Consider the following 12,436-nt stretch of genomic DNA (forward strand, 5'->3'; position numbering starts at 1 on the left):
AAATCAGGTTTTTAGAATCTCATTTACATCAGTATTCAGACCATTTACTCAGTACTTTATTGAAGCAACTTTGACAGCGATTACAGCCTCAATTCTTCTTGGGTATGACGCTACAAGCTTGGCACACCTGTATTTGGGGAGTTTCTCCCATTCTTCTCTGCAGATCCTCTCAAGTTCTGTCAGGTTGGATCGAGAGCTATTTTCAGGTCTCTCCAGAGATGTTAGATCAGATTCAAGTCTGGACTCTGGCTGGGCCACTCAATGACATTCAGAGACTTATCCCAAAGTCACTCCTGCGTTGTTTTGGCTGAGTGCTTGGGATCAGTGTCCTGTTGGAAGGTGATCCTTCGACTCAGTCTGAGGTCCTGAGTGCTCTGGAGCAGGTTTTCATCAAAGATCTCTCTGTACTTTGCTCCTTTCATCTTTCCCTCGATCCTGACTAGTCTCCCAGTCTCTGGTGCTGATGCTGCCACCACCATGCTTCACAGTAGGGATGGTGCCAGGTTTCCTCCAGACGTGACGCTTGGCATTCAGGCCAAAGAGTTCAAACTTGGTTTCATCAGACCAGAGAATCTTTTTTCTCATGGTCTGAGAGTCCTTTAATTGCCTTTTGCCAAACTCCAAGCGGACTATCATGTGCCTTTTACTGGGGGGGGGGGGGGGGGGGGGGGCTTCCGTCTGACCACTCTACCATAAAGACCTAATTGGTGAAGTGCTGCAGAGATGGTTCTCCTTCTGGAAGGTTCTCCCATCTCCACAGAGAAACTCTGGAGCTCTGTCAGAGTGACCATCGGGTTCTTGGTCACCTCCCTGACCATGGTCCTTCCCCGATTGCTCCGTTTGGCCAGGTGGCCAGCTCTAGGAGGAGTCTTGCAGGTTCCAAACTTCTTCCATTTAAGAATGATGGAGGCCACTGTGTTCTTGGGGTCCTTCAATGCTGCAGAAATGTTTTGGGAGCCTTCCCCAGATCTGTGCCTCGACACAATCCTGTCTCGGAGCTCTCTGTACAATTCATTCAACCTCATTGCTTGGTTTTTGCTCTGACATGCACTGTCAACTATGGGACCTTATATAGACAGGTGTGTTCCTTTCCAAATAATGTCCAATCAATTGTAACTTGGCCACTCAGGAAAATGTTTGGTAAGCAACTCCAGTGTAGATTTGGCCTTGTTTAAGTTCATTGTCCTGCTGAAAGGTGAATTAATCTCCCAGAGTATGGTGGAAAGCAGACTGAACCAGGTTTTCATCTAGGATTTTGCCTGTGCTTAGCTCCATTCCATTTCCTTTTTATCCTGAAAAACTCCCCAGTCCTTAACAATTACAAGCATACCCATAACATGATGCAGCCGCCACTATGCTTGAAGATATGGAGAGTGTTACTCAGTAATGTGTTGCATTGGATTTGCCCCAAACATAACATTTTGTATTCAGGACATTTACTGAATTGCTTTGTCACATTTTTTGCAGTATTACTTTAGTGCCTTGTTGCAAACAGGATGCATGTTTTGGAATATTTGTATTCTGTACAGGCTTCCTTCTTTTCCCTCTGTCAATTACGTTAGTATTATGGAGTAACTACAATGTTTTTATCCATCCTCAGTTTTCTCCTATCGCAGCCATTAAACTCTGTAAAAGTTTTAAAGTCACCATTGGCCTCATGGTGAAATCCCTGAGCGGTTTCCTTCCTCTCTGGCAAAAGAGTTGGTAACAATGCCTGTATCTTTGTTGTGACTGGGTGTATTTATAGACTCACCCAGCAATATGTTAACATTCAATCAGGAGATTAAGAGTTGAATCGCTTGGTGGGTTGTGCTCAGCCCTCTATCTTTCTTTTCCCTGTATCAACACACAGTTTAGTTTTTCAAGACCAATTCATCTGGGTCACGGCACCAAGTGTTAGCAGTTTATGTTACTCTTAAATAACACAGACCCCAAGGCAAATAAGAGGGAGGTAAATAGGTGTATTCAAAGAGGACAAATCATAGATGTAATGCTGAAAGGTAGATGGTCCATCTCCCCAGTCCTCAGTGATTCTCTCCACAGAACAAAGAACAGGGTGTAGTTTTATAACCCAACCCTAGCCTGTGGTTGACCAATTAGAATTCCTAGAATTGAACTTCCGACTTCAACTGTAGCTATGAGTCCTGGACTGAACACCTGCAATGGACTGAACACCTGCACTGACTCTCCGGACCTTAGCGCACATGCACTCACTCACGCACACACCCACACAGACATTCACTCATCCACACACACACACACACACATCACAACTGCTGCAACCAGACTCTTATTATTATTGCTAAATACTGCACAATTTTTTGCTGATCTGGCATAAGGTTTTACCTATACAACATGAATCATTTCCTTGTTGGAAGAAAGGAAAGGTGGGTGGGATGATGGATGTTCGAGGAAACCATCCAGCAGAGGGTACTAAAACTCTTTCTTTAAAATTGGCGAGCTACTATAGTAGGACATTTTTCAAATGAAATCTTAGTATATACAAAGATGATCTATATATAGATAATATTTTGCCTTTTCCTCTCTGATATATGTCAGTACCTAACCACTGTATCTAACCATTCTGCTGTTTGTGTGTCTGTTCTAAATGTGTGCCGTTTCCCTTATTTTCTCAGAGTGACCGGAGATTGGAGATTGCAGAGGCACAGCCTTGTAGATATGTCTCCGGGCCAGAGCCCTCGTCTATGTACTTAGTTTGAGGAGTTAGCAAGGTAACTTTGGTCGGCTCTGAGTTAGTGGCATTGGAGGAAATATTTTGATGGCAGGGCCAGCTAAAATGTAGGTGGGCCAAAATTCTTCTATCTGTGATACTACTCTAGAAATGAGAAAATTCATAACACTCTGCGCTTGGGATTCTTGACCAATCATGTTCACATTGTCATGCTGCATCACACAGTTGGTATGGTGGCTGTTTGCAATATCACACACACATCAAACCACACCCCCAAAACAACTCTCAGTCATGGCTTCTTTGCATTTCTTAATGAGCAAGCTAAAAAGCCAGTCCAAATCAGTGAGTTCTTTAAAGTAGTCAACTGGGTGGGGATTTCTATAAGTTGGGGGCGATCAGCCAATGATCAGAGCATTGTCTTCTTCTTCAAGCATTTCACTGAACTTGAGCATGTGACAAATAAAACTTGAAATAGGGTGCTATGGTTTGTAAATGGCTATAAGCTATATCACCACTGTCTTGTGGCTACAATACATTAATGACACACAATATTTGGTTCAGGATTCCAGCACTGCAGGTGGTATAGAGGTCCTGGATGGTATGAAGCTCAGCCCAGTACATACGCACTATATTCTGTAGCGCCTTGCAGTTGGATGCCAAGCAGTTCCATACCAAGCGGGGATGCAGCCAGTCAAGATGCTTTTGATGGTGCAGCTGAATAACGTTTTTAGGATCTGATGGCCCATGACAAATCTTTTCAGCCTCCAAGGTTGTTTTAGAGAATTTGGCAGGGCGTCCAACCGGCCTCACAAGTGCAGACCACGTGTAACCACGCCAGCCCAGGGCTTCCACATCCGGGACAGCTGAGGAAATTAAGGAGTATTTCTGTCTGTAATAAAGCCCATTTATGGGGAAAAACTCGTTCTGATTTGCTAGGCCTGCTCCCTAGTGGGTGGGAATGGCTCCCAAATGGGTGGGTCTATGCCGTTCCAAGTTCACAGGCCCACCTATGGCTGCGCCCCTTCCCAGTCATGTGAAATCCATAGATTAGGGCCTTCATTGACTGATTTCCTTATATGAATTGTAACTCAGTAAAATGTTAGAAATTGTTGTGTTTACATTTTTGCTAAGTATAAATGAAACCACTGATGGAAGTGATCACCACCTGCACTGTAATTGTTCTCCACCGCCTAGCTCATGCAGCAGCACTGATCAATGAACAAAGGAATGTTTGTTGAGGGAAAGAGGGGCCAAGCACTGAGAGTTATGCTAATTATCACCATCTACATGGGAGCTGTGAATTGCAGGTTATTATCATGTGTTCAGGTAGAAGCCATTAGCCTAGCCATTAACTCAAACAAAGTAAACCATGTTGCAAAGTTGATGCCGCATTTATGTCATGTAGGAGTGATTGGAGGAATTGCTTGTCTACTTCGGAGGAAAGACTTGGAGTGTTCACATGCTCGGGGCTCGGAAGAAATGCAAGAATCATTCTCACCATTAACAGCCGAAATCGTGGCATTGTTTTTTGCCCTTTTCAGTGGTGCGTGACGTCAGAGTTCCGCATGTGGGAAAGATCGGGGTCCAGAGATCATACCCGAGTTTCCTAGTTGTAATTACGGGTTGGAGGGGCATTCACATGCATTTTTCCCAATAGGAAGGTCATACTTGATGTGAACATGGTCTGAACTTGGAACGATGCATGTGCATTTTGTATACTTATGTGGATGAGTCAACTTATTTGAATTACATTTTCATATGATTTAATACATGTTTTTAACAAAGTGCGCTCCATTTGAGGTAGAAATCGAAAGTAAACGTTATTACAAGGAAAAAAACTTTCAGGCCTAATCATTTTGAGACTACAGGAAATAGGTTGACTGCTATGTTAATTAAACAACTGCAGTCATGGCTGCTTGGATTGTCAACAGCCTTGTGGCTATTGTAGTCTTTTGACTGTGGGCCGGTTAAGGAGTTTTGGTGTCTCTGATGGGTCTTTGGCCTGGTTTGCTAACTACCTCTCTCAAAGAGTACAGTGTATAAAGTCAGAACATCTGCTGTCTAAGCCACTGCCTGTCACCAAGGATGTACCCCAAGGCTCGATCCTAGGCACCACGCTCTTCTCAATTTACATAAACAACATAGCCCAGGCAATTGGAAGCTCTCTCTTCCATTTATATGCAGATGATACAGTCCTATACTCAGCTGGCCCCTTCCTGGATTTTGTGTTAAACGCTCTACAACAAAGCTTTCTTAGTGTCCAACAAGCTTTCTCTACCCTTAACCTTGTTCTGAACACCTCCAAAACAAAGGTCATGTGGTTTGGTAAGAAGAATGCCCCTCTCCACACAGTTGTGATTACTACCTCTGAGGGTTTAGAGCTTGAGCTAGTCAAGTACTTGGGTGTATGGCTAGACGGTACACTGTCCTTCTCACAGCACATATCAAAGCTACAGGCTAAAGTTAAATATAGACTTGTTTTCCTCTATCGTAATCGTTCCTCGTTCACACCAGCTGCCAAACTATACCCTGATTCAGATGACCATCCTACCCATGCTAGATTATGGAGACATCATTTATAGATCGGCAGGTAAGAGTGCTCTCGAGTGGCTAGATGTTCTTTACCATTCAGCCATCAGATTTGACACCAATGCTCCTTATAGGACACATCACTGCACTCTATACTCCTCTGTAAACTGGTCATCTCTGTACACCCGTCTCAAGACCCACTAATTGATGCTTATTCATAAAACCCTCTTAGGCCTCACTCCCCCCTATCTGAGATATCTACTGCAGCCCTCATCCTCCACACACAACACCTGTTCTTCCCAAAGCACACACATCCCTGGGTCACTCGTCTTTTCAGTTAGAGACCGGAATGAGCTGCAACAAACACTCAAACTGGACAGTTTTATCTCAATCTATTAATTCAAATATTTGATCATGGGCACTCTTACTGACAGTTGTGGCTGCTTTGTGTGATGTATTGTTGTCTCTACCTTCTTTCCCTTTGTGCTGTTGTCTGTGACCAACAATGTTTGTACCATGTTTTTTTCTGCTACCATGTTGTGTTGCTGCCATGTTATTGTCATGTTGTGTTGCTGCCATGCTATGTTGTCCTCTCGGGTCTCTCTTTATGTAGTGTTGTGCTGTCTCTCTTGTCATATTTTTAAAAATAAAAAAGCCCCTATCCTCGCAGGAGTTATTTTGCCTTTTGGTGGGCAGTCATTGTAAATAATAATTTGTTCTTAACTGACTTGCCTAGTTAAATAAAGGTTGAATAAAAAATAATAATAATAAAACAATAAAAACGGGGACCATTTCTGAAGTTTCCAGACTGGGAATGCAAAGGAACTCGGATATTAATCGTCACTAGTTATCACAGCCACACGTTCATAAATGGCTAAACTCTGTAAAACCTAAAGATTTTGCAATTGTTTTAGATGCCATTCCCTCAGGTGTTGCTATGTTGTTCAGGAACATGTCAAGACCTGACCCTCAGAGCCTACCTTCTATTGACCCTGTTGACTCATCAGTAGGAAAGATTTGTTTCTCTTTTGGTCCATTCAACAACAGAGCGATACGATCCTTGTTTCAGCAGGATGTTGTATGGAGGTCAGGATGACCTTATGTCATGCCTTATTGGAATGGATTTATTGATAATATCTGTTGGAAAAAAGTTTGGATGTTGCCACACACATACCTACTTGTTAATAAAATTAATGAAGTTTCCTTTAAAAATATTCATAAATATTATCCTGCCAACCACTATATGAAGAAGTGTAAGGAAAACATCAACTCAAATTGCTCCTTTTGTAATGACCACCCAGAAACAGTTTTGCATCTTTTTTGGCATTGTATGCATGTAAGAAAACTGTGGCAAGTAGGTTTATAATTGAACACATTTCTGAAGATTTTACACTATTGTGGAGAGATGTACTGTTTGGATTCTTTACATACAATAGAAATAAGCGGAAACATTTTTATGTAATTAATTTCATTATTCTTTTGGCCAAATTTCATATACACAAATGTAAATTTACAAACAGAAAACCACATTTTCGTACCCTACAAAAATAAATTGAACTGTATTTTAAGACTGTTAAATGCTCTACTAACAAAAAAGCTGTTAGAATTGTAAGTATATGCATGTCCCTTAAGGTCCTTGTGTAATTGTAATGTGATATTGTACCCCCTAGCTCGATTGTCTATTGTTTGTAATCTATGTATGCTTGTGTTCCCTCATGTGCTTTATGTATTGATTTGTTGTTAATAAAAAAATTAAAAAAAATTAAAAATGTCTAAACTCCGCCTGTTTCTACAATTTCAGATTTTAAACCTACCCCTAACCTAATCACACTGCTAACCTTATGCCTAACCTTAATTTAAAGGTAAATAAATTATATATTGCCAATTTCTATTTTGTGTCTGCAGTAACTAGTGACGCAACCCCTCTGGACTCCACCCACTGAAGACGGCTCCAGCAAGGATTTGAAGAACTTAACCTGTGGCTCCAGTCTTGTTTTGTGAAGTCACGTTTCCACCTCCCGCGAGTTTACACGTCACCAGTTTCCTGTTGTTATTTTGTCAATGGTGGACAGTCTAACTAACTCATAAATGTCGGGGAATATCAACACTGTAACCAGGAAAAGACGGGAAGGCGGTTAGCTATTTATTGATAGAAGCTAAAACCAAACTCTCCAAGCCTGTGGCATTGACAAGAGGCGGCAGCTAATTAGCTTAATAGCTGGCAAAAATCTGACAGTAGGCTAGCTACTGTAGCAGTAGCAGCGGCCTTGGTCGGTTTTGGAAAAGTTGCCTTATTTTATGTCCATCATCAAGAAATTACCATCATCTATGGACATCTAGTTTGGAGCGTCACCCGGACCGGTATGTAGCCACGATTGGCATATTTTAGAAGTTGTGCAAAATTACATCTAAACGAAGCCCCAAACTATCGTTATAGCGTTCTAACTACAACGTTAACTAATATTACGCCACTTGTTAGCGAACATTGCGTTAGTAAAGTTTGATAGCTAGCTAGCTAACTGTGTTAGCCTGCTGTCACTTTCAGCTAGAAACAGGGGATGTTTGCTTGCTAATGTTATCAAGCCCACAGCACAAGCATCCCCATAGTTACCGAAGATTTATGATTAAATATAACATGTTCTATACTAAATGTCATGTAAGTCCCCGATTGGCAAATACTTAGTTAGGTAACGTTAACTTACGTTAACTAGCTACAATTAGTAAACTAGCTAGGCTAACTAACTATTCACTTAGATGACTAATAATGTGATGTAGTTGTTCAGCGGCTTCACTGCAAGTATATTGTATGTTTTTAATATTCAATAAAAAACTGGATAGTAAGTTTTTCTAGATTAGTTACAAATGATCACCTCTCCTTTGCAGTGACAATGAGAACTACTTGCAGCCGACCGATGTTGTGCTTCAAACTGTAATACGCGACAGTTAATGTGAATAATTATTCACCAAATGTATCGTGGAGTTGGGTTTAATCGCCTACTAGCTAACTAACCAAGTTGATTTAACTTTGTTGGGAGCCACACCTCAGTTGTTCTGCTTTTGTTGAAAATTATTTGGCAGATTTATAGTAGTAACTGTTTATGACAATGTATTTTAAAATGTAATGTTAATAACACTGAAACTGTAGCTTGTAGCTGTCATTTTACACTTAGTTTGTGGCTGTCACTGGGTTTTCAGCCAGACTGTCAAAAGTGGTTGCTGCGAGTAGATGGGCTGTAGGCTTGATCTTGAATATTAAAACACCATTTGAAATAGTCATCCATGCCAGCCTGAGCTGTTGTTTATTACATAGAGAACCTATTAAACCTAATTATGTCGTTTAATATGAGTAAACTGCAGTGACATGAGAGGAATGCATGGAGTGTGAAATATGAGATTCCAGAAGGCCATGGACATTATCAGAATTCCCGATATGCCCTCAGATGAACCATCACAGGCAAAGCGTCAATACAGGACTAAGATTGAATCCTAGAACACCGGCTCTGACGCTCGTTGGATGTGACAGGGCTTGCAAACTATTACGGACTACAAAGGGAAAACCTGCCTCAAACTGCCCAGTGACGCGAGACTACCAGACGAGCTAAATGCCTTTTATGCTTGCTTGGTGGCAAGCAACACTGCAGCATGCATGAGAGCACCAGCTGTTCCGGACTACTGTGTGATCATGCTCTCCGTAGCCGATGTGAGTAAGACCTTTAAACAGATTCAACATTCACAAAGCTTCAGGGCCAATCAGATTACCAGGTCATGTACTCAAATCATGTGCGGACCAACTGGTAAGTGTTTTCACTGACATTTTCAACCTCTCCCAAATCGAGTCTGTAATACCTACATGTTTCAAGCAGACCACCATAGTCCCTGTGCCCAAGAAAGCGAAGGTAACCTGCCTCAATAACTACCGCCCTGTAGCATTCACATCGGTAGCCGTGAAGTGCTTCGAGGCTGGTTGTGGCTCACATCAACACCATCCCGGAAACTCTGGACCCATTCCAATTCGCATACCATCCCAACAGATCCACAGTTGACATAATCTCAATCTCATTCCACACTGCTCTTTTCCACCTGGACAAAAGGAACCCCTATGTGAGAATGCTGTTCATTGACTACAGCTCAGCATTCAACACCATTGTGCCCACAAAGCTTATCACTAATCTAAGGGCCCTGGGACTAAACACCTCCCTCTGCAACTGGATCCTGGACTTCCTGACGGGCCGCCCCCAGGTGGTTACGGTACGCAACATCTGCCATGCTGATCCTCAACACTGGGGCCCCTCAGTTGTGCGTGCTTAGTCCCCTCCTGTACTCCTTGTTCACCCACGACTGCGTGGCCAAGCACGACTCCAACATCATCATTAAGTTTGCTGACGACACAAGTGTTAGGCTTAATCACTGACAACGATGAGACAGCCTACAGGGAGGAGGTCAGATATGGACAATGACCTCTCCCTCAACGTGAGCAAGTCAAAGGAGAGGGGGTTGAACAGGCCCCCATTAACATTGCCGTGGCTGTAGTGGAGCAGGTCGAGAGCTTCAAGTTCCTTGGTGTCCATATCACCAACAAACTAACATGGTCCAAGCACACCAAGACAGTTGTGAAGAGGGCACGACAACACCTTTTCCCTTTCAGGAGACTGAAAAGTTTTAGCATGGGTCCCCTGATCCTCAAAAAGTTCTACAGCTGCACCATCGAGAGCATCCTGACCGGTTACATCACCGCCTGGTATGGCAACTGTTCGGGTTTCGACTGTAGGGTGCTACGGAGGGTAGTGCGTACGACCCAGTACTTCACTGGGGCCAAGCTTCCTGCCATCCAGGACCTATATACTATACGGTGTCAGAAGAAGGCTCAAAAAATTGTCAGACTCTAGTCACCCAAGTTATAGACTGTTCTCTCTGCTACCACATGCCAAGCAGTACCGGAGTGCCAAGTCTAGGTCCAAAAAGCTCCTTAACAGCTTCTACCCCCAAGCCATAAAACTGCTGAACAATTAATCAAATGGCCGGCCACCTGTATATTTACATTGACACCCCCTCCTTTGTTTTAACTCTGCTGCTACTCGCTGTTTATCTGTGCGTAGTCACTTTATCCCTACCTAGATGTACTAATGACCTCAACTAACCTGTACCACCGCACATTGACTTGTTACTGGTCCTCCCTGTATATAGCCTCATTATTGTTATTTGTTACTTTTTATTTTATTTTTTACTTTATTTCTTGAACTGCGTTGTTGGTTAAGGGCTTGTAAGTAAGCATTTCATAGTAAGGGCCTGTTGTATTCGGCGCATGTGACATACAATTGTGATTTTGATTAATTTAAGCAATTTCAACATTGGAGGGAAATGCATTGCTTCTACTGTCACCCTACGTGAAGACTTTGTGTGATAAATAATACACCCAAAGTCATGTATTTTTCTTTCCTATGTTCCTGTCCCGTCATAAGGAAACCTTGTTAGGTATTTGCTGTAGAACCGGTTGGAATGGACATAGAACAGCTCTTTAAATGGAAGTGCAACAGCTCTTGAGTCAGCAGTCTGTCATTAATGATACATTGGTTATTTATTTCCTTCATACATCCATACGTATGTATAATCAATCCTGTTTTGAACCTCTGCAGATGCTGGGTAAGAGGTGCTTGTCCCAGTCACTTAGATTCTTTGCCTGCCTGCAAGTAGCAATAATGCAGTGTTTGGCTTCAATGTGTGTCTGCTCAGGTGGTTTGAACTCTGTTTTCCTGGATAGATGGCAGCATAAACGTACTGCTGCTGACATTAGGTTCCTATTTCTCACATACAGTGCCTTCAGAAAGTATTCAGACCTCTTGACTTTTTACACATTTTGTTAGGTTACAGCCTTATTCTAAAATTGATTAAAAAAAAATTCCCCCCTCATCAATTTATACCCAAAGCAAAAAAACATTAAACATTTTTATGTGAAATTATTACATTTACATAAGTATTCAGACCCTTTACTCAGTACTTTTTTGAAGTACCGTTGGCAGCGATTACAGCCTTGAGTCTTGGATATGACTCTACAAGCTTGGCACACCTGTACTTCGGGAGTTTCTCCCATTGTTCTCTGCAGATCCTCTCAAGCTCTGTCAGGTTGGATGGTGAGTGTTGCTGCATGGCTATTTTCAGGTCTCTCCAGAGATATACGATTGGGTTCAAGTTTGGGATCTGGCTGGGCCACTCGAGGACATTGAGACTTGTCCCAAAGCCACTTCTGCTTTGTCTTGGCTGTGTGCTTAGGGTCGTTGTCCTGTTGGAAGGTGAACCTTCTCCCCAGTCTGTGGTCCTGAGCACTCTGGAGCATGTTTTCATCAAGGATCTTTCAGTACTTTGCTCCATTCGTCTTTCCCCTCAATCCTGACTAGTCTCCCATTCCCTGCCACTGAAAAACATCCCCCACAGCATGATCCTGCAACCACCATGCTTCACCGTAGGTATGGTGCCAAGTTTCCTCCAGATGTGACGCTTGGCGCTCAGGCCAGAGTTCAATATTGGTTTCATCAGACCAGAGACTCTTTTTTTTTTTTCTCATGGTCTGAGAGTCTTTAGGTGCCTTTTGGCAAACTCCAAACAGGCTGTTGCGCTTTTTACTGAGGAGTGGCTTCAGTCTGGCCACTCTACCATAAAGGCCTGATTGGTGGAGTGCTGTAGAGATTGGTTGTCCTTCTGGAAGATTCTCCCATCTCCACAGAGGAGCTCTGTCAGAGTGACCATCGGGTTCTTGGTTACCCCTGAGCAAAACCCTTCTCCCGCGATTGCTCAGTTTGGCCGGGCGGCCAGCTCTAGGAAGAGTCTTGGTGGTTCCAAACATCTTCCATTTAAGAATGATGGTGGCCACTGTGTTCTTGGGGACCTTCAATGCTGCAGACATTTTTTTGGTCCCCTTCTCCAGATCTGTGCCTCGACACAATCCTGTCTCGGAGCTCTACGGACAATTCCTTCGACCTCATGGCTGGATTTTTGCTCTGACATGCACTGTCAACTCTACAACGTTTATATAGTCAGGTGTGTGCCTTTCCAAGTAATGTCCAATCAATTGAATTGACCATAGGTGGACTCCAAGTTTTAGTTGCATCTCAAGGATGATCAATGGGAACAGGATGCACCTGAGCTCAATTTCGAGTCTCATAGCAAAGGGCCTGAATACTTATGTAAATTGCTGATTTTTATTTAATTTGGTCAATTTTA

The 12,436-nt window shown here is 42.7% G+C and overlaps 1 protein-coding gene across 4 annotated transcripts in view; it reads left to right on the plus strand.

Annotated features, from left to right (window-relative positions):
* The first annotated feature begins 7,219 nt into the window (after positions 1-7,219).
* LOC110521574 (centrosome-associated protein 350) overlaps positions 7,220-12,436 on the plus strand; it is a 39,790-nt gene continuing 34,573 nt past the window's right edge. For all 4 annotated transcript variants that reach the window (XM_021599210.2, XM_036968990.1, XM_036968991.1 and 1 more), the window contains exon 1: positions 7,220-7,582. The gene's annotated coding sequence lies outside the window, so the exon portion shown is untranslated. The remainder of the gene's footprint in view (positions 7,583-12,436) is intronic.

Source organism: Oncorhynchus mykiss, chromosome 30, assembly GCF_013265735.2.
Source record: "Oncorhynchus mykiss isolate Arlee chromosome 30, USDA_OmykA_1.1, whole genome shotgun sequence".
In the NCBI taxonomy this organism is placed as follows: domain Eukaryota; kingdom Metazoa; phylum Chordata; class Actinopteri; order Salmoniformes; family Salmonidae; genus Oncorhynchus; species Oncorhynchus mykiss.